The sequence below is a fragment of the Pan paniscus genome, chromosome 16 (assembly GCF_029289425.2).
Source record: "Pan paniscus chromosome 16, NHGRI_mPanPan1-v2.0_pri, whole genome shotgun sequence".
Lineage (NCBI taxonomy): Eukaryota > Metazoa > Chordata > Mammalia > Primates > Hominidae > Pan > Pan paniscus.
The window spans coordinates 31,856,547-31,881,844 of record NC_073265.2 but is presented as its reverse complement, the minus strand read 5'-3'; the positions used below and the strand labels follow the sequence as shown (position 1 = coordinate 31,881,844).

The 25,298-nt window shown below is 41.2% G+C and overlaps 1 protein-coding gene across 2 annotated transcripts in view; it reads right to left on the bottom strand.

Moving 5' to 3' along the window:
- STARD9 (StAR related lipid transfer domain containing 9) overlaps positions 1-25,298 on the bottom strand; it is a 144,482-nt gene that overhangs the window by 89,359 nt on the left and 29,825 nt on the right. The gene's annotated exons all lie outside the window — the stretch shown is intronic.

The following is a 25,298-nucleotide window of genomic DNA, read 5'->3' as shown; positions in this document are numbered from 1 at the left end:
ACAATTCCAAAAAGCTGAAATCATATCAACTATCTTCTATGACCACAATGGAATAAAATTAGAAATCAATAACAAGAGGAATTTTGGAAACCATACACACACATGGAAATTAAACAATATGCTCCTGAATGACCACTAAGCCACTAAACAAAATAAGAAGAAAATTTTAAAATTTCTTTTTTTTTTTTGGAGACGGAATCTCGCTCTGTCACCCAGACTAGAGTACAATGGCGTCATCTCAGCTCACTGCAACCTCTACCTCCTGAGTTCAAGCAATTCTCATGCCCTGGTATCCCAAGTAGCTGAGACTACTGGCGTGCACCACCACGCCTGGCTTTTTTTGTATTTTAGTAGAGACAGGGTTTCACCATGTTTCCCAGGCTGGTCTTGAACTCCTGAGCTCAGGCAGTCTGCCCAACTTGGCGTCACAAAGTACTAGGACTACAGGCGTAAGCCCCATGCCTGGCGTAAATTTCTTGAAACAAATGGATACGGAAACAGAAGAAACAAATGGGATACAGTGAAAGTACTACTAAGAGAAAAGTTTACAGCAATAAGCATCTATATCAAAAAAGTAGAAAAACTTCAAATAACCTAATAATGCATCTTAAAAACTAGAAAAGTGGCCAGGCATGGTGGCCCATGTCTGTAATCCCAGCACTTTGGGAGGCCAAGGCAAGAAGATCACTTGAGCCCAGGAGTTCAAGACTAGCCTGGGCTCAAGCTCTGTCAACTCTTGCAATATAGTAAGACTCCATTTCTATTTTTTTAATTAAAAAAAAAAAAAGAGCTAGAAAAGCAAGAGCGAATCAAACACAAAATGAGCAGAAGAAAAAAAGAGCAGAAATAAATGAAATTGAAATGAAAAAAGCAATACAAAAGATCAATAAAAATGAAAAGTTGGTATTTTGAAAAGATAAAATCGATAAGCCTTTAGACAGATGAAGAAAAAAAGAGAAGACTCACATAAATAAAATCAGAGATGAAAAAGGAAGCATTACAACTGACACTGCAGAAATCCAAAGGCCCATTAGAGACTACTATGACTATATACCAATAAATTGGGAAACCTAGAAAGAAATGGATAAATTCCTAGACACATGCAATTTACCAAAATTGAACCATGAAGAAATCCAAAACCTGAATAGAACAGTAACAAGTAATAAAGCTGTAATAAAAATCTCCCAGCAAAGAAAAGCCCAGAACCTGACAGCTTCACTGCTGAATTTTACCAAACATTTAAATAACTAATACCAATCCTACTAAAACTACTCCAAAAAAATGAAAAAGGGAATACTTGCAAACTCATCTTTTAAGGCCAGTATTACCCTGATACCAAAACCACATAAAGATACATCAAAAAAAGAAAATTACAGGCCAATATCCCTGATGAACATTGATGCAAAAATCTTCAACAAAATACCAGCAAACCAAATTCAACAACATGTGAAAAAGATCATTCAGGCTGGGTGTGGTGGTTCATATCTGTAATCTCAGCACTTTGGGAGCCCGAGGCAGGGAGATCACAACGTCAGGAGATCGAGACTATCCTGGCTAACGTGGTGAATCCCAGTCTCTACTAAAAATACAAAAAATTAGCTGGGTGTAGTGGCACGCATCTGTAGTCCCAGCTACTCGGGAGGCTGAGGCAGGAGAATCACTTGAACCCAGAAGATGGAGGTTGCGGTAAGCCAAGATTGCACCACTGCACTCCAGCCTGGGCGACAGAGCGAGACTCAGTCTCACAAAAAAAAAAAAAGAAAAGAAAAAAAAGATCATTTATCGTGACCAAGTGGAATTTATCCTAGGGATGCAAGGATGGCTCAACATATGCAAATCAATGAATGTGATACATCATGTCAACAGAATGAAGGACAAAAACCATATGATCATTTCAACTATTGTTGAAAAAGCATTTGATAAAATTCAACATCCTTTTTATGAGAAAAAAAAAAAACCTTGAGAAACTGGGTACACAAGGAACATACCTCAACACAATAAAAGCCATATACAAGAAGGGATCCACAGCTAGTATCAGACTGAACAGGAAAAAACTGAAAGCCTTTCCCTCTAGGATCTGGAATAAGACAACAATGCCCATTTTCACCACGGTTATTCAATGTAGAAGTCCTAGCTAGAGCAATCGGACAAGAGAAAGAAAGAAAAAGCATTCAAATTGGAAAGGAAGAAGTCAAATTATCCCTGTTTGCAGATGATATATTTGGGAAAACCTAAAGACTCCACCAAAAACCTGTTAGAACTCATAAACAAATTCAGTAAACTTGCAAGATACAAAATCAACATATAAAAATCAGTAGCATTTCTATATGCTAACAGAGAACAATCTGAAAAAGAAATCAAGAATGCAATCCCATTTACAATAGCTACAAATAAGATACCTAGGAATAGTCTTAACCAAAGTGAAAGACTTCTACAATGAAAACTATAGGCCAGGCACAGTGGTTCAGGCCTGTAATCCCAGCACTTTAGGAGGCTGAGGAAGAAGATCCCTTGAGTGCAAGAGTTGAAGATCAGCCTGGCAACATGGTGAGACCTTGTCTCTACAAAAAATAAACAAAATTAGCAGGGTGTAGTGGTGTATACCTATAGTCCTGGCTACTTGGGAGGCTGAGGTGGGAGGATTGCTTGCACCCAGGAGGTCAAGGCTACAGTGAGCAATGATCACGCCCCTGCACTCCAGCCTGGATAACAGAGCAAGAGACTGTCTTGAGGAAAAAAAAGAAATTTAACTGGGGTAGTATGAGAAATACTTGCAATCTCTACCAAAATACCAATGACATTCTTCACAGAAATAGAAAAAACAACCCTAAAATTTTTATTGAACCACAGAAGACCCAGAATAGCCAAAGCCATTCTGAGCAAAAAGAACAAAACTGAGGGAATCATATTACCGTACTTCAAATTATACTACAGAGCTACAGTAGCCAAAACAGCATGGTACTGGCATAAAAACAGACACGCAGACCAATGGAACAAAATAGTGAACCCAGAAAGACATCCACACACCACAGTGAACTCATTTTTGACAAAGGTGCCAAAACATACACTGGGGAGAAGACAGTCTCTTCAACAAATGGTGCTGGGAAAACTGGATACCCACATGCAGAAGAATGAAACTTGACCCCTATCTCTCACCTTATATAAAAATCAAATCAAAATGGATTAAGGACTTAAATCTAAGACCTCAAACTATGAAACTACTAAACATTAACACTGAGAATACTCTCCAGGACATAGGTCTGGGCATAGATTTCTTGAATAATACACCAGAAACACAGGCAACTAAAGCAAAAATGGATGAATGGGATCACATCAAGTTAAAAAGCTTCTGCATAGCAAAGGAAACAATCAACCAAGTGAAGTGACAACCCACAGAACAGGCAAATATATCTGCAAACTATCCATCTGACAAAGGATTAATAATGAGAATACATAAGGAATGCAAAAAATTCAATAAAAAATCTAAAAATTCAATTTTAAAATAGGCAAAAGATCTGAATAAACACTTTTCAAAAGAAGACATACAAATGACAGATATATGAAAAGGTGTTCAACATCACTGATCATCAGAGAAATCCAAATTGAAACTACAATGAGTTATCATCTCACCCCAGGAGAAATGGCTTTTATCCAAAAGACAGGCAATAATGAATGCTGGTGAGGATGTGGAGAAAAGGGAACCCTTATACACTATTGGTGGGAATGTAAATTAGTACAGCCACTATGGAGAACAGTATGGAGGTTCCTCAAAAAAAAACACTAAAGATAAAATTACCATATGATCCAGCAATCCCACTACTGGGTATTTATCCAAAGAAAATGAAATCAGTATGTCAAAAAGGTATCTGCACTCCCATGTTTATTGCAGTACTATTCACAATAGTGAGGATTTGGAAGCAACCTAAATGTCCATCAAGAGACAAACATAAACAAAATGTGGTACATATACAAAATGGAGTACTACTCAGCCATAGAAACAGTGAAACCCTGTCATTTACAAAAACATGGATAGAACTGGAACACACTACATTAAGTGAAATAAACCAGGCACAGAAAGACAAACTTGTAGGAGCTAAAAATTAAAACACTTGAACTCATGAAAACAGAGAGTAGAATGATGGTTACCAGAGGCTGGGAAGGGCAGTGGCGGTAGAGGGGAAGGGGGATGGTTAATGGGTACAAAAAAAGTTAGACAAAATGAGTAAGATCCAGTATTTGATAGCATAATGTGATTACTACAGCCAACAAAAATTTATTGTATATTTCAAAATAACTTTAAGAGCATAACTGGAATGTTTGTAACACAAAGAAAGGATAAATGCTTGAGGTGATGGATATCCCATTTACCCTGATGTGATTACTATGCATTGTATGCCTGTATCAAAATATCTCATGTACCTCATAAATATATATACCTACTATGTACCCATAATTTTTTTTCTTTTTCTGAAACAAGGTTTCCCTCTGCTGCCCAGGCTAGAGTACAGTGGCACAATCACAGCTTACTGCAGCCTCAACTTCCCAGGCTCAAGCAATCCTCCCACCTTAGCCTCCCAAGTAGCTGGGACTACAGGCACATGTCCCCATGCCCAGCTAATTTTTGTATTTTTTGTAGAGATGGGGTTTTGCCATGTTGCCCAGGCTGGTGTCAAACTCCTGGACTCAAAGCGATCCACCCACCTTGGCCTCCCAGAAAACAATTGGCCAAGCACGGTGGTACACACTTGTAATACCAGCACTTTGGGAGACTGAGAGGCCTCAGCTACTTGGGAGGCTGAAGTTGAAGGATCGCTTTAGCCACGGAGGTAGAAGTTGCAGTGAGCCGACATCACACCACTGCACTCCATCTACCTGGGGTGACAGAGCGAGACACTGACCTGAAAAAAAAAACTGATATCAAAAACCCTCTCATAAACCATTAAATTAAAGATGGCCAGGCGTGGTGGCTCACACCTGTAATCTCAGCACTTTGGGAGGCCGAGGTGGGTGGATCACCTGGGGTCAGGAGTTCAAGGCCAGCCTGACCAACACGGTGAAACCCCGTCTCTACTAAAAAAAAAAAAAATACAAAATTAGCCGAGCGTGGTGGCGCATGCCTGTAATCCCAGCTACTCAGGAGGCTGAGAAAAGAGAATCATTAGAACCCGGGAGGCGGAGGCTGCAGTGAGCCGAAATCGCGCCACTGCGCTCCAGCCTGGGCAACAAGAATGAAACTCTTTCCCCTACCACAGAAAAAAAAAAAAAGAAGAGGAAGAGGAAGAGGAGGAGGAAGAGGAGGAAGAGGAGGAAGAGGAGAAAGAAGAAGAAGAAGAGGAGGAGGAGGACGAAGAAGAGGAGGAGGACGAAGAAGAGGAGGAGGAAGAGGAGGAAGAGGAGGAAGAAGAGGAAGAAGAGGAAGAGGAGGAAGAGGAAGAAGGGGAGGAAGAGGAGGAGGAAGAGGAAGAAGAAGAAGAATTAAAACCTTGCCAGGTGTGACGGCTCATGCCTGTAATCCCAGCACTTTGGGAGGCGGAGGCAGGCAGATCACCTGAGGTCAGCAGTTCCAAGACCAGCCTGGCCAACGTGGTGAAACCCTGTCTCTACTAAAAAATACAACAAATAGCCAGGCGTGGTGGCAGGTGCCTGTAATGCCAGTTACTTGGGAAGCTGAGGCAGGAGAATAACTCGAACTTAGGAGGCACAGGCTGCAGTGAGCCGATATCGCACCACTGTGCTCCAGCCTGGGCGACAGAACTAGACTCCGTCTCAAAAAGATAAATAAATAAAATAATAATAATAAAAACTCTTTCTTCATGTCTTGAAGGTTTTGTTAGGGCTTAGGGGTCATTCTTTTTCTTTTATAAATACGAAAATCATTCCACTGAGAGGGAGGTTAGTTATTCAACAAAATACATGTAGTCCTCAGCCCTTAATACCTTCCCACAGAAAAGTTTCATGCATGTCTATTACAAACTGAAATTGCTATTAAAAACTAAAATTTTCACACAGAAAAGAAGTTCTTCATTAGTTTTTCTTAATCTAACTAAAAAAAAAAAAAAAATAGGAAGAAGAAAATAGCAGCCAGGCATGGTGGCTCATGCCTGTAAACCCAGCACTTTGGGAGGCCAAGGTGGGTGGATCACCTGAGGTCAGGAGTTCGAGACCAGCCTGGCCAACATGGTGAAAGCCCATCTCTACTAAAATATAAAAATTAGCCGGGAGTGGTGGCGTGCGTCTGTAATCCCAGCTACTTGGAAGGCTGAGACAAGAGAACTGCTTGAGCCTGGGAGGCAGAGGTTGCAGTGAGCCGAGATCGCGCCACTGCACTCTAGTCTGGGCGACAGAGTGAGACTCTGTCTCCAAAAACAGAAAATAGCTTTAAGGCTGGGGGTGGTGGCTCATGCCTGTAATCCCAGCACTTTGGGGGGCTGAGGTGGGTGGACCACTTGAGATCAGAAATACGAGACTAGCCTGGCCAACATGGTGAAACCCCATCTCTACTAAAAATACAAAAGTTAGCCGGGTGTGGTGGAACACATCTGTAATCCCAGCTACTTGGGAGGCTGAGGCAGGAGAATCGTTTGAACATGGGAGGCAGAGGTTGCAGTGGGCCAAGACTGTGCCACCATACTCCAGCCTGGGTGACAGAATGAGACTGTATCAAAAAGAAAATAGCTTTAAATGTCTGTGATGTATTCTGTTTAAATGAATTTTAAATATTACTTATCTCTATGGGTCTGTAACTCCATTGTCAAAATAAAAGAATTATATTAGAAAACTTTATTCCTTTTTAGAAAAATTGCTACTAAATGCAGTAACAGATAACATCTTTATTGACAAGTCAGTATTTGTGTATTCACTATGAAAATTATTCTCTCACGCCTGTAAACCCAGAACTTAGGGAGGCCAGGGCAGGTGAATCACCTGAGGTCAGGAGTTCGAGACCAGTCTGGCCAACATGGTGAAACCCTGTCTCTATGAAAAATACAAAAATTAGCTGGGTGTGGTGGCGCATGCCTGTAGTCCCAGCTACTTGGGAGGCTTGGGCAGAAGAATCACTTGAACCTGGGAGGCGGAGGTTGCAGCGAGCCAAGATTGCGTCACTGCACTCCAGCCTGGATGACAGAGGGAGACTCTGTCTCAAAAAAAAAAAAAAAGACAACAGAAAATGGTGATAAACAAACATGATCCCACTATTCAGAGATAATACATTCTTAACATTTTGGTGGTGAAATTACTCTTTCAGACTTTTGTTTTATTTCTAGATAATATATCTAATGTTCCTTCAAGATCTTAAATTCTGATGTAAATACAGTAATTAAGAATACCTAAATATAATGAGGATACTAAGCTGAACCTTGTTTTGTTATATTATAGACATAAATAGTGTTTTTCTGTTTATGCTTAGACAACTTAATATTTTTCATTTTAATTAGTAATTAAAATTTTCTATTTAATTTCCCAATATATATATAGCATGGGAAAGCATACTATAGCTCCACTCACAAGGCATCCAAGCCTTACATAAGCCACTGTCCACTTGGCAGTAGCTTACCCAAAGTGTGAACAGTCTAACAAGGGAAAGTGTCATCTGTGCCAGCTTTGCAAACATAAACCCACAGTTTCAGGAAATACTGTCCACTCTTCATAAATGTCAGGTAAATTCTGGGCTGTTCCTTCAATCCCACTACAGGCCATTCATCTTTGGGTCTCTACCCAATATAAATGTTTATAGATGCATCTATTCCCATTGTAAGCCTAGCTAGAAGTTAACTGACATAATTTGGGCCCTGGCCCAAGTGTGGACCAGATACTATCCCTGATAAATTGCAGATTTTTCCAGGCAACAGCCTATATGTAACTTTGACAAATGAGTCTAGATTTCCTATTTGCCTTCTCCATTTTATGCTGTGAAATACAGAGATTTATTTCCCATGTTCGTCCACATTTTACATTTATCCATGCAATGCATACCATGAAAATTGGTATTTAAACAGTTCCCAAAGAACAAGAGGAGGGAGAGACTACAACAGAAATTTTGAAATGAAGGTAAACACGAACAAAGCCAAATGAAATCTATGCCATACCCAACGGAAAGAAAGAAGAGTCATTATTTTGAAAGAAATGAGTCTTGAACCATCCAAGTCCCAGAACTAGAATTCTCTTAATCTTGGAAGAAAGTATTTATTGAGTTCCTAACAGGAACCCAGCACCACATAGGACACTGAGAGAGGTTTGAAAAACCTTTCAAACACTGTCTTCAGTCCACAACAAACTTATCATATAGTTGGAGAGATAGACCATAGAGTCAGTAAACAGTTCAATACCAGTACATAGTAGAATATGAATAAAGAGGAGACATAAATATTATATTTGGAGAAAGAAACATGACTGTGGCCTGAGGTAGTGAGGGAAATATTCATAGCAGTGTTGGCATTTGATCGGCATCTTTTTTTTTTTTTGAGACAGAGTTTCGCTCTTGTTGCCCAGGCTGGAGTGCAATGGCACAATCTCAGCTCACTGCAACCTCTGCCTCCCAGGTTCAAGGAATTCTCCTGCCTCAGCCTCCCAGGTAGCTGGGATTACAGCCACTGCACCCAGCTAATTTTTGTATTTTTAGTAGAGGTGGGGATTCTCCATGTTGGTCTGGCTGGTTTCAAACTCCCGACCTCAGGTGATCTGCCTGCCTCCGCCTCCCAAAGTGCTGGGATTACAGGCGTGAGCTACCACGCCTGGCCCTGATCTGCATCTTAAGCTATACTTATTTCAAAGCACACTTTGAGAGAGGTCCCTACCTTGAAGCCCCACATAATGTCCCCAGATAAAGGCCTCTCTTAAGTGAGGTTGACCCTAGGACTGTATCACCATAAAATATAAAATGTATCCTTTTCATTTCAATCCTTCAGAACATCAGAGCTCTGGACAAAACAGGAGAACAACCATGTCACATGACTCCCTCTGAAAAATCTTTGTACTTCCATTTGTCATCTCTTAATACCTCGCTGTCAACCTTGGAAAGTTCATGGTTACAACTAAAGATCTCCCATCTCAGGAACAACACATACCCAGGCAAGTAACCACAGAGACAGTCAAACAAATCTCTCTGCCCCACCCCTTCCTTCAGGTTAGTTTTATTTGAACAAGGAAGTATGGATCCAAAACGGAGAGACATCCGCTGGGCAGTGGCTCATGCCTGAAGTCCCAGCTAATCAAGAGTCTGAGGTGGGAGGATCACTTGAGCCCAGGAGTTCAAGGTTGCAATCAGCTATGATCATGTAGCTGCGCTCCAGGGTAAGCAACAAAGTGAGACCCTGTCTCTAAAAAAAGAGAGAGACAGAGAGAGAGAGAGAGAGAGAGAGAGAGAGAGAGAGAGAGAGAGAGAGAGAGAGAGAGAGAGAGAGAGAGAGAGAGAGAGCGAGCGAGCGAGCGAGCTACAGGTGATAATGAGAAACTTGGCTTTCATTTTTCATTATTCTTTTTCTTTGTTTTTTGTTTTTAAGGGTCTCACTCTGTCTCCCAGGCTGGAGTGCAGTGGTACAATCACAGCCCACTACAGCTTTGAATTCCTGGGCTCAAGGAGTTGCCGTGGCCTCCAAGTAGCTAGGACTACAGTTGCACACCACCACAGCCAGCCTCATCATCAGATAAAGGAGTTATAAATTAGGAGAGGAAGAAAGCAAGAATGAATTATTTTCCTTTAATGTAGAGTCAAGGAAACAAAAAAGAATGAATTGTATGGTATTAGATCAGAATCAGTGAGAACTCATAGGCTTCAATATAGATTGAAAAAGAAATAGATAAATGTATGTGTATATATATGAAAATGTATATGCAAATATATATTCCCTAGCTTTGTCTAACTTTACCAAGAGGACCTGAAAACAGTGATACCCCAACAGAAATAATCACATCTAGCACCCAGAACTTGGTTTCTAAATATCATTTTCCACTAACAGGAACAAAATGAGCATCACAATTGTTAAGTTTAGCCTAAAGCTGTCTCCTTGCAGATTTTAAGTTTGCCCTAAGGGTTTCTCCATACATAGTGATTATAACCTAACTAAATGTATAAACAGACTGTAACCTACTTTTTAACAAGTAGCCAAGTTTCAACCAATCACAGACAGCCAACTGTTCAAACTGTGTTCAAATGAAGAAAATGAGCTGTAACCAATCCAGCTGTTTCTGTACTTCATCCCTCTGTTTTCTGTATGTCACTTTCCTTTTTCTGTCCAAAACCATGTGGCAGCCTCAGGCTGTATCTGAACCTATTGTAGTTCTAGGGGCTGCCTTATTTGTAAATTCTTCTTTGCTCAATTAAGCTCTGTTAAATTTGTCTAAAATTTTTCTTTTAACATAATAAGCAATGATAGTAACAGGTTGTAATCCACTGTATAAAATGAGAAACCATGAATCAAAGATATAATATATAATATAACCATGGATCACAGATAAAAATAATTTGAAAGTCTGATGAGGGCTGGAATACATAGTTTCAAAGTACTTCCTACAAAATATTTATTAAATACAAAATATTTATTAATTACAAAGAAGAGAAAGAGTAACTTTACAGTGAAAAAAATCTGGCAGACACCACCTTAATCAAGCAATCAAAGTAAATTCAGTGATACTGGTATCAAGGATACATAATCTGAATGTAATCATGAGGAGACACCGGACAATCCAAATTAAGGGACATGTATACCAGGTGGTGGCTCACCCCTATAATCCCAGCACTTCGGGAGGCTGAGGCGGGTGGATCACTTGAGGTCAGGAGTTCCGAGACCAGCCTGGCCAACATGGTGAAACCCCATCTCTACTAAAAATACAAAATTAACCAGGCATGGTGGCAGGCACCTATAATCCCAGCTACACAGGAAGCTGAGGCAGGAGAACTGCTGGAACCTTGGAGGTGGAGGTTGCAGTGAGCCAAGATTGTGCCACTGCACTCCAGCCTGGGCGACACAGGGAAACTCTGTCTCCAAAATAAAATAAAATAAAATAAAATAAAATAAAAGGGACATTCTACAAAATAATTGGCCTGTAATCTTCGTAAGTGTTAAGATCATGAACATCAGGGAAAAACTGAGGACCTATTCCAGACTGAATTAGACTAGAGTTAAGATAACTAAATGCAACAAGTGATGCTGAACTTAATCTTTTTGCTGTAAGGATCTTACCAGGACAATCAGTGAATCCTGAATGAAGTCTAAGGATTAGATAGTAGCAATTAACACTTTAATTTCCTGAAATTTTTTTTTTTTTTGAGACAGGTCTCACTCTGTTACCCAGACTGGAATGAAGTGGTGTGATCACAGCTCACTGCAGCCTTGACCTCCCAGGCTCAAACAACCCTCCTGCCTCAGCCTCTGGAGTAGCTGGGAATACAGGTGCGAGCCACCATGCCCAGCTAATTTTTAAATTTTCTGTAGAGACATAGTCTCGAAAAAAAAAAAATCTACTTATAACTGCTGCTAATTGCAGTGTATATTCAGGGCAACTTGAACCTCTGCTCCCAGGTTGCAATGCTCAAGCTTGGCCCAAACAAACTTTCTGCTTATTCTGCCTCAGCTTCTTCCTTTTAGGTCAACTGTGAGAAGCAGGAAACCACAAAGAGTAGTCCAGTAACCTAGAACCAACAAAAATGGAAATTCACCACCGCTGGGCCCAAAGGGCCAAGGGAAAGAGGTGGTCACCTGGAAGGAGAATCATGAAGAGAAACCAGCTTAAGGGAAGCTTTAAAGTTAAAAGATGCCAGAACAAAACAATCCTACTGGAGGAAACCCCTCCTGCTGATCTGATTAATAGCCTCTCGTTTATTCAACCCCAACCTCAAGCCTTAGGGCAAGTTAGCCATTGATTAGCTCAACAGTATATTCATCTTAAGGAATGAGTGGGAAAAAAAGCAAAATAAACCAAAAGAAATTGGGTAAAGCTTCAGTCAGGGGTCCCCAACCAGGAACCAGGCCACACGGCAGGAGGTGAGTGGTGGGCAGGCAGGCGAGGAGCAAGTAAAGCTTCATCTGTATTTACAGCTACTCTCCCATTGCTCACTTCATTGCCTGAGCTCTGCCTCCTGTCAGATCAGCAGAGGCATTAGATTTTCACAAGAGTGTGAACCCTATTAAACTGCACAGGTGCCTGAGAGGGTTCTAGGCTGCATGTTCCTTACGAGAATTTTTTTTTTTTTTTTTTTTTTGAGACAGTCTTGCGCTGTCACCCAGGCTGGAGTGCAGTGGCGCGATCTTGGCTCACTGCAACCTAAAACCCCTCCCCTTCCACCTCAGCTACTCAAGTAGCTGGGACTACAGATGTGTGCCACCATGCCCGGCTAATTTTTTTTTTAAATTTTTTGTAGAGATGTCTCACTTTGTTGCCCAGGCTGAAAATCCAGTCTTAAAAGGTTACATACTACAGTAAGCCTATGTATGAGATTCTGGAAAAAGCAAAACTATAGGAACAAAAAGCATATCAGTGGTTGCCAGGGGTTAGGGTGGGAGGATAGTGTGAATACAAAGGGGCAGCACTTGGGAATTCCTGGAGTTGTTCAAATCATTCTGTGTCCTGTCTGTGGTGATTACAAGAATCTATGCATGTGTAAATATTCATGGAAATGTACACCAAAAAAGTAAACTTTACCATATGTAAATTTAAATTTTTAAAAATTCAACAAAATTAGGAAGAGTGAAAAACTGAAATTAAAGAGTAAAAACTGAAATAAAAGTAAAAACTGAAATTAACAGACTAGAAAACAAAATGTGTTATAAAGAATAAATATTTACAAAAGCAATTTCTTTGGAAAAACAATGAAATAGATAGTGCCAGATTAAGATAGGAAAAGATTTAAAAAAATATCTGGGGACAAGAAAAAAGAACCATATATAAAAGACAAAACTGTTGGCCGGGCGCGATGGCTCACACTTGTAATCCCAGCACTTTGAAAGGCCGAGGCAGGTGGATCACAAGGTCAAGAGATCGAGACCATCCTGGCCAACATGGGGAAACCCCATCTCTACTAAAAATACAAAAATTAGCCAGGCGTGCTGGTGCACTCCTGTAGTCCCAGCTACTCGGGAGGCTGCGGCAGGAGAATCGCTTGAACCCAGGAGGCAGAGGTTGCAGTGAGCCGAGATCACACCACTGCACTCCAGCCTGGCGACAGAGCAAGATTCCGTCTCAAAAAATAAATAAAAAATAAAAATAAAAAAAGACAACTTTTTTTTCAAGTATTTTTTAAATTAGAAGAGGACATTCATGCATAGTGATATACTCTAGCACCATAAATTTGGAAACCTAGATGAAATGGATGATTATCTAACCCAATATAAATTAACAAAATCAACACAAATAAAAGTGTATAGTGGCAGGGTGTGGCGGCTCATGCCTGTAATCCTAGCACTTTGGGAGACTGAAGCAGGAGTATCACTTGAGCACAGGAGTTCACGACCAACCTGGGCAACATAGGGAGACCCCATCTCTACAAAAAATACAAAAATTAGCCGGGTGTGGTGGCGCACACCTGTACTCCCAGCTACTCAGGAGGCTGAGGCAAGAGGATCAATTGAGCTCAGGAGGTCAAGAATGCAGTGAGCTATGATCACACCACTGCACTCCAGCCTGGGAGACAGCAAGGCCCTGTAAATCATAAATAAATAGTAAATAAAAGTGTATATTAAAGAAGTACATAATAAAAGTATACTACTAAGTACATAAAGTGTGTACTAAATGAAGGAATGGGCTAGGCACAGTGGCTCATGCCTATAATCTCAGCACCTTGAGAGGCCAGGCAGGAGGATCACTTGAGCCCAGGAGTTTCAGACTAACCTCAATAAGATAGTGGGACCCCGTATGTACAAAAAATAAAAAAATTAGCAGAGTGTGATAGTGCATGCTGGCATTCCCAGCTACTCTGGAGGCTGAGGCTGAGGTGGAAGTATCGCTTGAGCCTGGGACGTTGAGGCTGCAGTGGGCTATAATCGTGCCACTGCACTCCAGCCTGAACAAAAGAGCAAGACCCTGTCTCTAGAAAAGAAAAGAAAAGAACAAAATAAAAATTTAAACAAAAACGAAGGAATGAAAACAACAGTGAAAGAGAATTTAAAAATCAAATGGTAGTACAATAAACAAAATTGTTTAGATTCCTTTTCTATATAAAGTTGTGATAATGTGTAATGACTGTTGAAAGCACAAGTTAGCATACTCACATTCCCCCCATTGAAAGCTGTGTATATTTATGTACACAGGAGTCTCTTTCATTCTTGAATCCAATTCCAACTAGGGTGATAACTATTATCACCTAGTCCCAGCTACTCGGGAGACTGAGGCAGGAGAATCCCTTGAACCTGGGAGGAGTAGGTTGCAGTGAGCCAACATCGTGCCACTGCACTCCAGCCTGGACAACAAGAGCAAAACTCTGTCTCCAAAGAAAAAAAAATTATTATAGGTAATAGTTATCACCCTATAAATGTTCTTTTCCTCCTGATTTTCTGAAGTCAAACATTAATTTGACTGGTATTAATTTCTGAAATCCTATATTAATCAAAATATGTGAAATAATGTTGAACTAATCAGACACTCTAATAAAATTATGTGAAAGGAATGAAAATTATTTATTCCACCAGTATTTGTAAAGCATGTACTAAAGCAAAACACTGTGCTGGGCACGGCTCTTACTGTGTAAGGTGAATTGTTAGGATTCTTTTACACAATGAATACTTCATTAGAAGTGTTCTATTCAAAACCAGCATTTTAGATCCATATAGCTAATAACACTTAACTCAGGAATTATTTTTGTATTAGATTACTTCTTAGCACCTTAAAGATTAACTCATTTAATTCTTACAATACATTTATGAAGTAGTTACTGTTATTCTCTAACTTTTTGTTTTTTTTTTTTTTTTTTGAGATGGAGTCTCGCTCTGTCACCCAGGCTAGAGTGCAGTGACGCGATCTCAGCTCACTGCAACCTCTGCCTCCTGGGTTCGTGCCATTCTCCTGCCTCAGCCTCCCAAGTAGCTGGGACCACAGGCGCCCGCCACTACACCCAGCTAATTTTTTGTATTTTTAGTAGAGATGGGGTTTCACCGTGTTATCCAGGATGGTCTCGATCTCCTGACCTGGTGATCCGCCCACCTCGGCCTCCCAAAGTGCTGGGATTACAGGTGTGGGCCACTGCACCCGGCCCTTCTCTAACTTTCCTACGAGAAAACTGAAGGCACACAGCTAGTAGTAGGTACTTCTAAACAAAGCTCTTGCTCTGAACCACTGTGATATTCTGCCGCTAACAAAATAACTCTGTTGGCAGAGTTATCAGGAAAGGCAAATCTTATCTGTTGAACACTAAGCTATTACTCTACAATTTAAAATTGTTCCTCAAGGTTCCTTACTTTCCGTTGTTTCACTTTACAGTGGAAGAAACTTTACCATGTCTCCCCTTCAGTATTTCTGAATAACAGTCTTACTAATATTTTGAAATGGCCTTTGGCCAAAAGTAATAAAATCTGATCCCACTCCCATTTGTTGATCGTTTTTGGAGTCTTTTGCCCATTATTAACCTTTCATTTGCACATAAATCATTTCTGGAGTCTTTTTGCCTATTATTAACCTTTTCATTGCACATATTAACCTTTTCATTTGCACAAGTTTCACCCACATGGCCATTATTAAATGAGTAGAACACAATTACATTTTTTCTTTGCTGTTTTTCAAATTACAAACAATGCTCACTTCTTATACCAAGCGAAAAAAAAAAAAATACAATGTTTGAGAAAAAGCTCACCCCAATCCTACTCATTGAAGTACTCAAATAGTGGCCTGATGTGTTTCCTTCCATACCTTTCTCCACATATACAAGGATTTTTGTGGTCTTTGTTTTATTTTTACTGAAATAGATACATACAATATACATCAACCTGCTTTTTATCACATAATATATCATGGACATAAAGACTGTATCTATTAGCTATGCATATAACTCTTCTTTTTCATGTGTACACATACAGCCACAGTTACGCAAAATACTATTTAAAATAATTGAGACAGCATTCATGCTGAGGTGGGAACGCTTTATCTCCTTTTCTTTTTTTTTTTTTAATCTCCTTTTCATCTCCCTTCTCTCTTTCCTCCTATGTTAATTCTCACTCCCAGATAACATGTTAACATTAGGCATCCTTTCTTGTTCCTCCCATAGTCATAATCATAAACACACACATTTATATATATATATAATATGGGTTTTATATATAACCCATATATATATATGGGATGTTTTTTAACATCTTTTTTAAAAAATGGGATGTTATTAAATAATTTTTTAACTAAAAAACGGGATGCTGTCATATTCTTTTTCAGTCAATACCATTTCATGGAAATACTTCCAAGGAAGATGCAATGTATTTCATCCTATGAATATACCAAAACTGATTCAACTATTATGAGCAATCACTTTGTTTCTACTATCTTATCCTTACTAACAATGTTTCCAGTAAACATCCTTGACCACGGCTGGGTGTGGTGGCTCATGCCTGTAATCCCAGCACTTTGGGAGGCGGAGGCATCGGATCACTTGAGGTCAGGAGTTTGAGACCAGACTGGCCAACATAGTGAAACGTTGTCTCTACTAAAAATACAAAAAAATTAGCCAGCATGATGGTGGGCGCCTATACTCCTAGCTACTCCGGAGGTTGAGGCAGGAGAATCACTTGAACCCAGGAGACAGAGATGGCAGTGAGCCAAGATGGTGTCACTGCACTCCAGCCTGGATGACAGAGCAAGACTCCTGGGGAAAAAAAAAAAAATCCTTGACTATATATCTTTATGAACTGCTGTTTTTTGTTTTTGTTTTTTGAGACGGAGTCTCGCTCTGTCGCCTAGGCTGGAGTGCAGTGACATGATCTCAGCTCACTGCAGCCTCTGCCTCCTGGGTTCAAGTGATCCTCCTCCCTCAACCTCCCGAGTAGCTGGGATTACTGACGCAAGCCACCACACCCAGCTAACTTCTATATTTTTAGTAGAGATGGGGTTTTGTCATGTTGGCCAGGCTGCTCTCAAACTCCTGACCTCAGATGATCCACCCGCCTCAACCTCCCAAAGTGCTGGGATTACAAGTGTGAGCCATCTCGCCCAGCCGACAAATTCTTGATATGGTATCAGAGAAGTCAATAATGACAACAGACAGCACTTATTATCTGCTAAGCACTATTATAAGTGCTTTACATTTATTTACTAATATAGTCCTCACAACTCCTCTCAGGTATTATTATTATCCTCATTTTATAGATAACTGAGGCACACAAATATAAATGGACTTGCTCAGGATTATGGCCAGTAAATTATGAATCTGGGAAATAAACCATACTTTTTAATCACTATGCTTAACCATCTTTCACCTAGAAGGGGTTGGGGTACCAAAGTTGAAAGTTTAGGGTCTCTCTGGTATCAGACCCTAAAATATCCCCTCTTTGCTAAATGCTACTCTTTTATTATCTTTATTGGAAGGTAAAAATGCAAAAATGGAAATCTCTCTGTCCCTAGGCCAGTCCCCTAAGTCCCTGTCTAGTGCTTCATTTTCTGAAAAGTTAAAAAAAAAAAGGAAAGAAAAGAAAAAGAAAATAACAAATAGGAGGAGTTTATATAGAGATAACAGATACATATACTCATTATACACGACAGATATACATAAATGCATACAGAAACATAAATCCATATTCCCAGCATAAGACCCTAGTTCCTGAGGGAACCAGAAAAAGTGAGCTTTGAGATAATCAAAAAAATTTTCTTTTCTTTATACAGATGTTGCTTTTTTTTTTTTTTTTTCCTCTGAGACATAGTCTCGCTCTGTTGCCCAGGCTGGAATGCAGTGGCAGGATCTTGGCTGACTGCAACCTCTGCCTCCCAGGTTCAAGCAATTCTCCTGCCTCAGCCTCCTGAGTAGCTGGGATTACAGGCATGTGCAACCACACCCTGCCAATTTTTGTACTTTTAGTAGAGACGGGGTTTCACCATGTTGGCCAGGCTGGTCTCAAACTTCTGACCTCAGGTAATCCGCCCACCTCGGCCTCCCAATTGATAGGATTATGGGCATGCACCACTGCAACCGGCTGGATTTTGCTATTTCTGTCAGTGCTTCTTTTTGCTAAAGAATGTTCCCATGGACAACTGTCCGAGTGGCATGTGAGATCTGATAGATTCCTTATGTGGCTATCCTAACAGACAAATGGACATCTAGCTCTAACACTTCCCTCCTCCCTACAAAAAGATGGATTCATTAGAATCCTGTGAGAAATGATAAAAGATAGCTTTATTGGAATAGACTCTAAGTTCTTGCCATTCCCACAGCCTCTTCTAAAAAGACAACCACAAATGATTCCTTTATCATAATTTACCATGTTTTATGTCACTTCTTTCCAGAGCCTCACTGACTCGATTCCCAAGAAAAGGTAAGCATTTTTAGCATGAGCCTAAGACTCATGCTCTTAGGTGCTCACTGTCAGCTCACAGATGACCCAAATAAGAATGCTAATAAGGGGCCAGGCGAGGTGGCTCCGGCCTGTAATGCCACCATTTTGGGAGCCCAAGGTTGGAGGATCACTTGAGGCTAGGAGTTTGAAACCAGCTTGGGCAATATAGAGAGACCCTGTCTCTACAAAAAATATAAAGATTAGCCAGGTGTGGTGGAACATGCTTGTAGTTCTAGCTACTTCAGGAGGCTAGGCCCTGAGACAGGATGATCACTTGAGCCCAGGAGATTGAGGCTGCAGTGAGCCATGATTGTGCCACTGCACTCCAGCCTGGACGACAGAGTGAGACCCTGTCTCTAATAATAATCATAATAATGTTAATAAGGGTATGCCAAAGATTAACTGATCAACTCTTTTGGGGAGTTCTTGAGAGGAGAGAGGTACCATTAGTCTCTTATAGTTACTGTTGAATTCTGAGCAGTAATAAATAATATTCCAGTGTCATGTGGCTTGGCTGTGTGACTGCTGACAGTTTCCAGTTTATTTCCCCACATAGCCTTAATGACCCACAATGTGAGATAACCTAATCACTCCTCGTCCTTGTATCCTGAAAAAGCCCTAATACAATGGCAAGTTTAACAGCCAACAGCAACAAGCATAAAGTAGACACACTGAAGAGCAGTTGTATGAGAAGTGGACATGTTAGCAGTCTGCCCAGCAGCTGGCCTGGACAAGGACAATGAGGGTCGCAGTATAAAAGATGGCATGATTATCAAGGTTGAGGGAGTCTTTATCTAGTCATAGGCAAAACCCAAGAAGGGTAAGCTGTGTCTCTGTCTAAAGGATAGTATATTTAAAAGGTGATGCTGGACTAAAGATCCAAAAGAAGGCTTTCCTTCCATCAGGTGGAATTTCCAAGAACGAGAATGTCTCCAACAATTGAGGCAAATCCTCTGGGAACATTTCCATTCCTAATAATTAAGGATCCTACAAGGCAGACACTGGCAAACTTTTTCTATCAAGAGCCAGATAGCAAGTATTTTCAGCTTTGTGGATCATAATGTTTCTGTCACAACTACTCAACTCCATCTTTGTAGTATACAAAACCATCCACAAATATTACATAAACTAATGGACATGGCTATATTTCAAAAAATCTTTACTTTCTAAAACAGGTGGTAGCAAGATTTGGCCCACAGATCATAGTTTGCCAAGCCCTGCTGTAGGGCAAAAGTCCTTTTTAGAGCCAACTTCAAAAAATAGAATAGATTTGTGGGTTTCCATAGAAAAAGGGGGAAAAAAGCAAGACTAAGAGAGTCCTGGGTACTTTCAATCCTTGGAAATTCATTAAAATAATTTATCATTGAAAATAAAATGAAAGTACATATACAGATCACCTTGACCCATTTTCTTACTGTGACTGATATTATATCAAAGTTAAAGCCATTCAACAAACTTAACAGTGAGTAATCTATCAGTTAAGAAAGAATCAGTTTGGGCCAGGCACAGTAGCTCACGCCTGTAATCCCAGCACTTTGGGAGGCTGAGATGAGCGGATCACCTGAGGTCAGGAGTTCAAGACCAGCCTGGCCAACATGGCGAAACCCCGTCTCTACTAAAAGTACAAAAATAAGTTGGGCGTGGTGGCGGGTGCCTGTAATCCCAGCTACTCAGAAGGCTGAGGCAGGAGAAGCTTGAACCCGGGCGACGGAGGTTGCAGTGAGCCAAGATTGTGCCACTGCACTCCAGCCTGGGCGACAAGAGTGAGACTCTGTCTAAAAAAAAGAAAAGAAAAAGAAAAAGAAAGTATAAGTCTGGCTATTGCAGCAAACCCCAAAAGCATAGTGGTTTAAACAATGAAGTTTATTTCTGGCTCATGCTACACAGGAGTCAGTAGGGGACACTGATTGTTACAGCTTCTCTAGGGCCCAACTGAGAGAACAACCCATCTCCAATGTTGCTGATCATGCTGCCGAAAGGAAAGAGGGCTTTAGAGGGTCATATCCCAGCAATCAAAGGCTCAGACATTATTTCTGCTAATAACCCACTGGCTAGAACCAATCACATGGCCCCACCTAACCAAGTGGGGCTGGGAGGTGAAATCCTAGCAGCAGAAGATGAAGGGCAATGAATGTTCAGCAAGCAGCAAAAATGACTATCATAAAGCAATGGTTATGCCGCTTTTACCTAAATGATCACAAAATGAGACTCTTATTCAAACACATTTCTTTATTTTTTATTTTATTTCTTGGAGATAGTGCCTCATTCTGTCGCCCAGGCTGGAGTTCAGTGCCACGATCTAAGCTTACTGCAACCTCCACCTCCTGGGTTCAAGTGATTCTCCTGCCTCAGCCTCCCGAGTAGCTGGGATTACAGGAGCCCACCACCATGCTCAGCTAATTTTTGAATTTTTAGTAGAGACAGGGTTTTGCCATGTGGGCCAGGCTGGTCTGGAACTCCTGACCTCAAGTGATCCATCTGCCTCAGCCTCCCAAAGTGTTGGGATTGCAGGCATGAGCCACCACACCCAGCCATTATTCAAATACATTTCTGATTAACTAGTTAGCCAGAAACCACTGTCACCTTCACTTAAATTAAAATTTCAGGGCTGGGCACGGTGGCTCACACCTGTAATCCCAGCACTTTGGGAGGCCAAGGCAGGCAGATCACGAGGTCAGGAGTTCAAGACTAGCCTGGCCAACATGGTGAAACCCGATCTCTATTAAAAATACAAAAATTAGCTGGGCGTGGTGGCACGTGCCTGTAGTCCCAGCTACTCAGGAGGCTGCAGCAGGAGAATTGCTTGAACCTGGAAGGCAGTGGTTGCAGTGAGTCAAGATGGTGCCACTGTACCCCAGCCTGGTGACAGAGCAAGACTCCATCTCAAAAAAAAAAAAAAGTTTTAAAAATAGTTGTTTCCTCACAAGCAAACAAATGACACAGATCTACTAAAGAATCTTTTGACCATACCGTCTCTTCTGCAGAAGGGTGTTCATGACACACTGACTGAGCCACATTAGGGTTATGAATAGAAGCCAGGGTTAGAGAGAGGACTTGGGTCACGTTCTGAGGGCTTAGAAGCCTTCTTCAACACTCGACTTATTTGGGCAGAATGACATCACAGAAGAAAAAAAGCATTTCCTTTCTAGCTTTTAGTTTTCTCTTTGTCCCCTTTCTCTTCTTCCAATATATTCCCCTTCCCGCCCCCCACTATCCTCAGCAGCAAAATCATTCAAAAGAGCAGCAGTCCCAGGAGTTTGGTCTCTAGATCTAGGGATGCCCTGAACTGTCATAAGAAAACCCTAGCAAGCCCCTGAGGTACCAAAAAGGAAAGAGGATCTCACACATCTAAGGCTGAAGCTGGGACATGGCACCCAGCAACAACGCACAGTGCATGCTCGGTTAACACTGACTGAATACATGAATACATAATCTATGGACTGAATCCAGAATAGTCACAATAAATGAGTGTTGACTAAAATTAAATTATAGCTGTTCTTTAGGTTTCCCCCAATCCTTTCTGCATTAATTTCCACATATTTGATCTTCAGGCAAGATAAACATTACCAGGTCAGTATCTTCCACAAAGCACCGTTTTCATATTTTTGATTGTGTTCACAAGAGCTCTTTATCACCTTTTCGTATTGGGTCCTGTCAGCACTCTGAGAGGTAGTCCAATATGTCAAAGATGCTTCAAGTTTTTTTGGTTGCTAATAATTTTATATAAGAAAACAAGCCTGGAGGATGGAGTTTTTGTTCTTAACATTCATTCTTGCCTATGTGGAAAAACTTTTCCTGCAATCAGGCTGCTAGGAGCAAATTTCCTGTTTTTAATACTGTTTAGTCTAAATGGGTCTCTAGAGACCAATCTTAATGTAAGAGAAGCAAGGGAGCTGAGCCTCTGAGACAATTCCGGTTTCATTGTTGGGTTCAGCCAGCCCAGCTGAAGCCCATATCATTCTTGGCAATCCAGGGTCTGGTTGAAGAGATTAGTTATGTGTTCATCTGAACAGCATCCACCTCACGTATCCGGCTGGCAGGGTCCTGTCTTCCCTCAAGCCACACTCCCCTCAAACCACACTACCCTCCTCCAATCCTAAAGACTAGCTTGCAGAAGGGCAGTGCTGCATGCCAGAGTCACGAGATCTCTAACCACACTGGTCTGTGGCACTTCTTATACCTCAGCCCTTCATAGCAAGTCACTTCAACCAAGCAAACAAAGCCTGACTCCAGCCTTAGCCCATATCCCTGGACAAAGGTGTTTCTCAAGGTTGTCTCAGCAACTTACCAAAGTGTATGCAAAAAAACAAAAAATAAGATAATGGAAAAGAGACCTGCGGGGGGTGGGGGTGAGCACTCAGCTCCACAATTACTTGTTAGTGACAACTAAGAAATATACTGACACAAACCTGGACAGTCAATCAGGAACTTGAGGCTGGTTTTCAATAAAACATAGTAAACCTCTAAAAATCCTAACGGAGCTGACAAATGCCTAAGAGATTCATCCTCCCTACTGTGTAAGTACTTCTATGTGGAAGATACTGATCACAGGGGGTAAATAAATACTTGCTAGAAAATAAATACTTGGAAGCAGGTGGGATTTAGGAAAAACCTGTAAAACAATATAGGATTTAATTATATTCAAATATATATTTGTGTGTGTATGTGTGTGTGTGTGTATAAGTGTGTGTGTGTATAATATATTAAGATTCTCCCAGATTCAGTCTGGAGGTCCTGTATTTATTCTTTCCCTCTCTAATATGAAACTGGAATTCCTAGGGTACTCCACAGATGAGAAAGAATCTACTCAGAAAAAGAGGCATCAGGAGGGTGGGCACAGTGGCTCACGCCTGTCATCCCAGCACTTTGGGAGGGTGAGGTGGGCAGATCACTTGAGGTCAGGAGTTTGAGATCAGCCTGGCCAACATGGTGAAACCCCATCTCTACTAAAAATACAAAAATTAGCCGGGCATGGTGGCGCATGCCTGTAGTCCCAGCTACTCAGGAGAATGAGGTAGGAGAATTGCTTGAACCCAGGAGGCGAAGGTTGTAGTGAACTGAGATCGCACCACTGTACTCCAGCCTGGGTGACAGAGAGAGACTCCATCTTAAAAAAAAAAAAAAAAAGCACCAGAAAATTGCAGGGTTGTGCTGGGAAGGAAAAAGAGCACAATGGTTACAGGGTTGTGCACAGACTTTAGACTCCTCCATGTGGAGGATGTGGCACATGCCTGTAGTCCCAGCTACTCAGGAAGCTAAGGTGGGAGGATCACTTGAGCCCGGGAGATAGAGGCTGCAGTGAGCTATGATCACGCCACTGCACTCCAGCCTGGGAGACAGAGTGAGACCTTGTCAATCAATCAATCAATGAAGTACACTTCAAAACCCAGCCTCTGGGTCAGAATGGGTGAAATGAAGCATCCATTTGCTATCATGGGTGAGCTATTTTTTGTGCCTTAGAGAGTAGCTGGGTCAGTTAGGTCTACTCAGGGGATTCAGAAGAAAGCACCCTGACTGTACATGTATACAAGCACTTACTCTGGATACAAAACTAAAAATAGGCTGGGCGCAGTGGCTTACACCTGTAAGCCCAGCACTTTGGGAGGCTGAGGTGGGAGGACCACCTGAGCCCAGGAGTTCGAGACCAGCCTAGGCAACTTGGAAAAACTCCATCTTTAAAAAAAAAAAAAAAAATACAAAAATTAGCTGGGTGTAGTGGTGCGCACCTGTGTTCCCAGGTACTTGGGAGGCTGAGGTGGGAAGATGGCTTGAGCCCAGGAGGTAAAGGTTGCAGTGACCTGAGATCACACCACTGCACTCCAGCCTGGGCAACAGAGTCAGACCCTGTTTCAAAAAACAAAACTAAAAATAGGTGGTGTTCTCCACATCTCAGAGAGAGGGGCCAATAGAGAGGCTTGAAAACACATGTTCTATATTCATGACCCTTGGTCTTTTCCTATAGTAAATGCAAGATTTAACAGTCCAATATTTTCCAATTGTCAGCTAATTCATGTCATACTCCAAATATTAGAGGTTAGCACAGAGAAGGAGTGCAAAGGTAGCAGGATGTGGTGAGACAGTAGAATGGACTAAACTGGACTTCATATCTGAACCTCAGTAAGCACATCTGTAAAACAGAGTACTAACCCACTTTACAGGGTTGTTGTGAAGGTGATAAGTACTCAATACAGTACCTGGAAGACTGTAGGTTCTCAAAAAGTGCTATTTTCTTTTCTCCCTTCCCACTGAAGCAAGCTGGTTTGAACATTTTCCAAAATGAAGTACAACTTTTCCAAGCCCTGAAATTGAATCTAAACTCCATGGGAATGTTTCCAGATGTTTATGGAAAGAGGAAGTTGTTTGTATTTTCTTAAAATCTCTGATGTGGGAGAAAAGGAAAAGCAATACCAGCCAGAGACCACGACATGTTTGTGCTTTACACATCGCCACAACACCACCACAAACAAGATGAAATTAGTTTAACAGGGGAGGAATAGTAAAGAAAGAAAAGTAATTATGGGTTTCCATCCCTGTCAGATGTCTTCTCATCTCAGCAGAACCATGATCTCCACCAACTGCATGGAAGCTGCATTAATCTTCCTCGGACACCAATTCAGCGCATATCCCCAGAACGCCGCTGTATCTTTTCTAACTGCCTAACTAGAGAGACAAGAATTGGGAAATAAAGTTATTGACAAAGGGATTATCCCCCACTTCTAGGAAGAGAAGCAAGAAAAGTGAGTTTGAACACACTGTTGTTTACCTCTTCCACTCCTGAGGACCAGCTGTTTAAGGGGCTATTTGTATACAGATGGTGATCTTATGGGCTTAAGTACACTG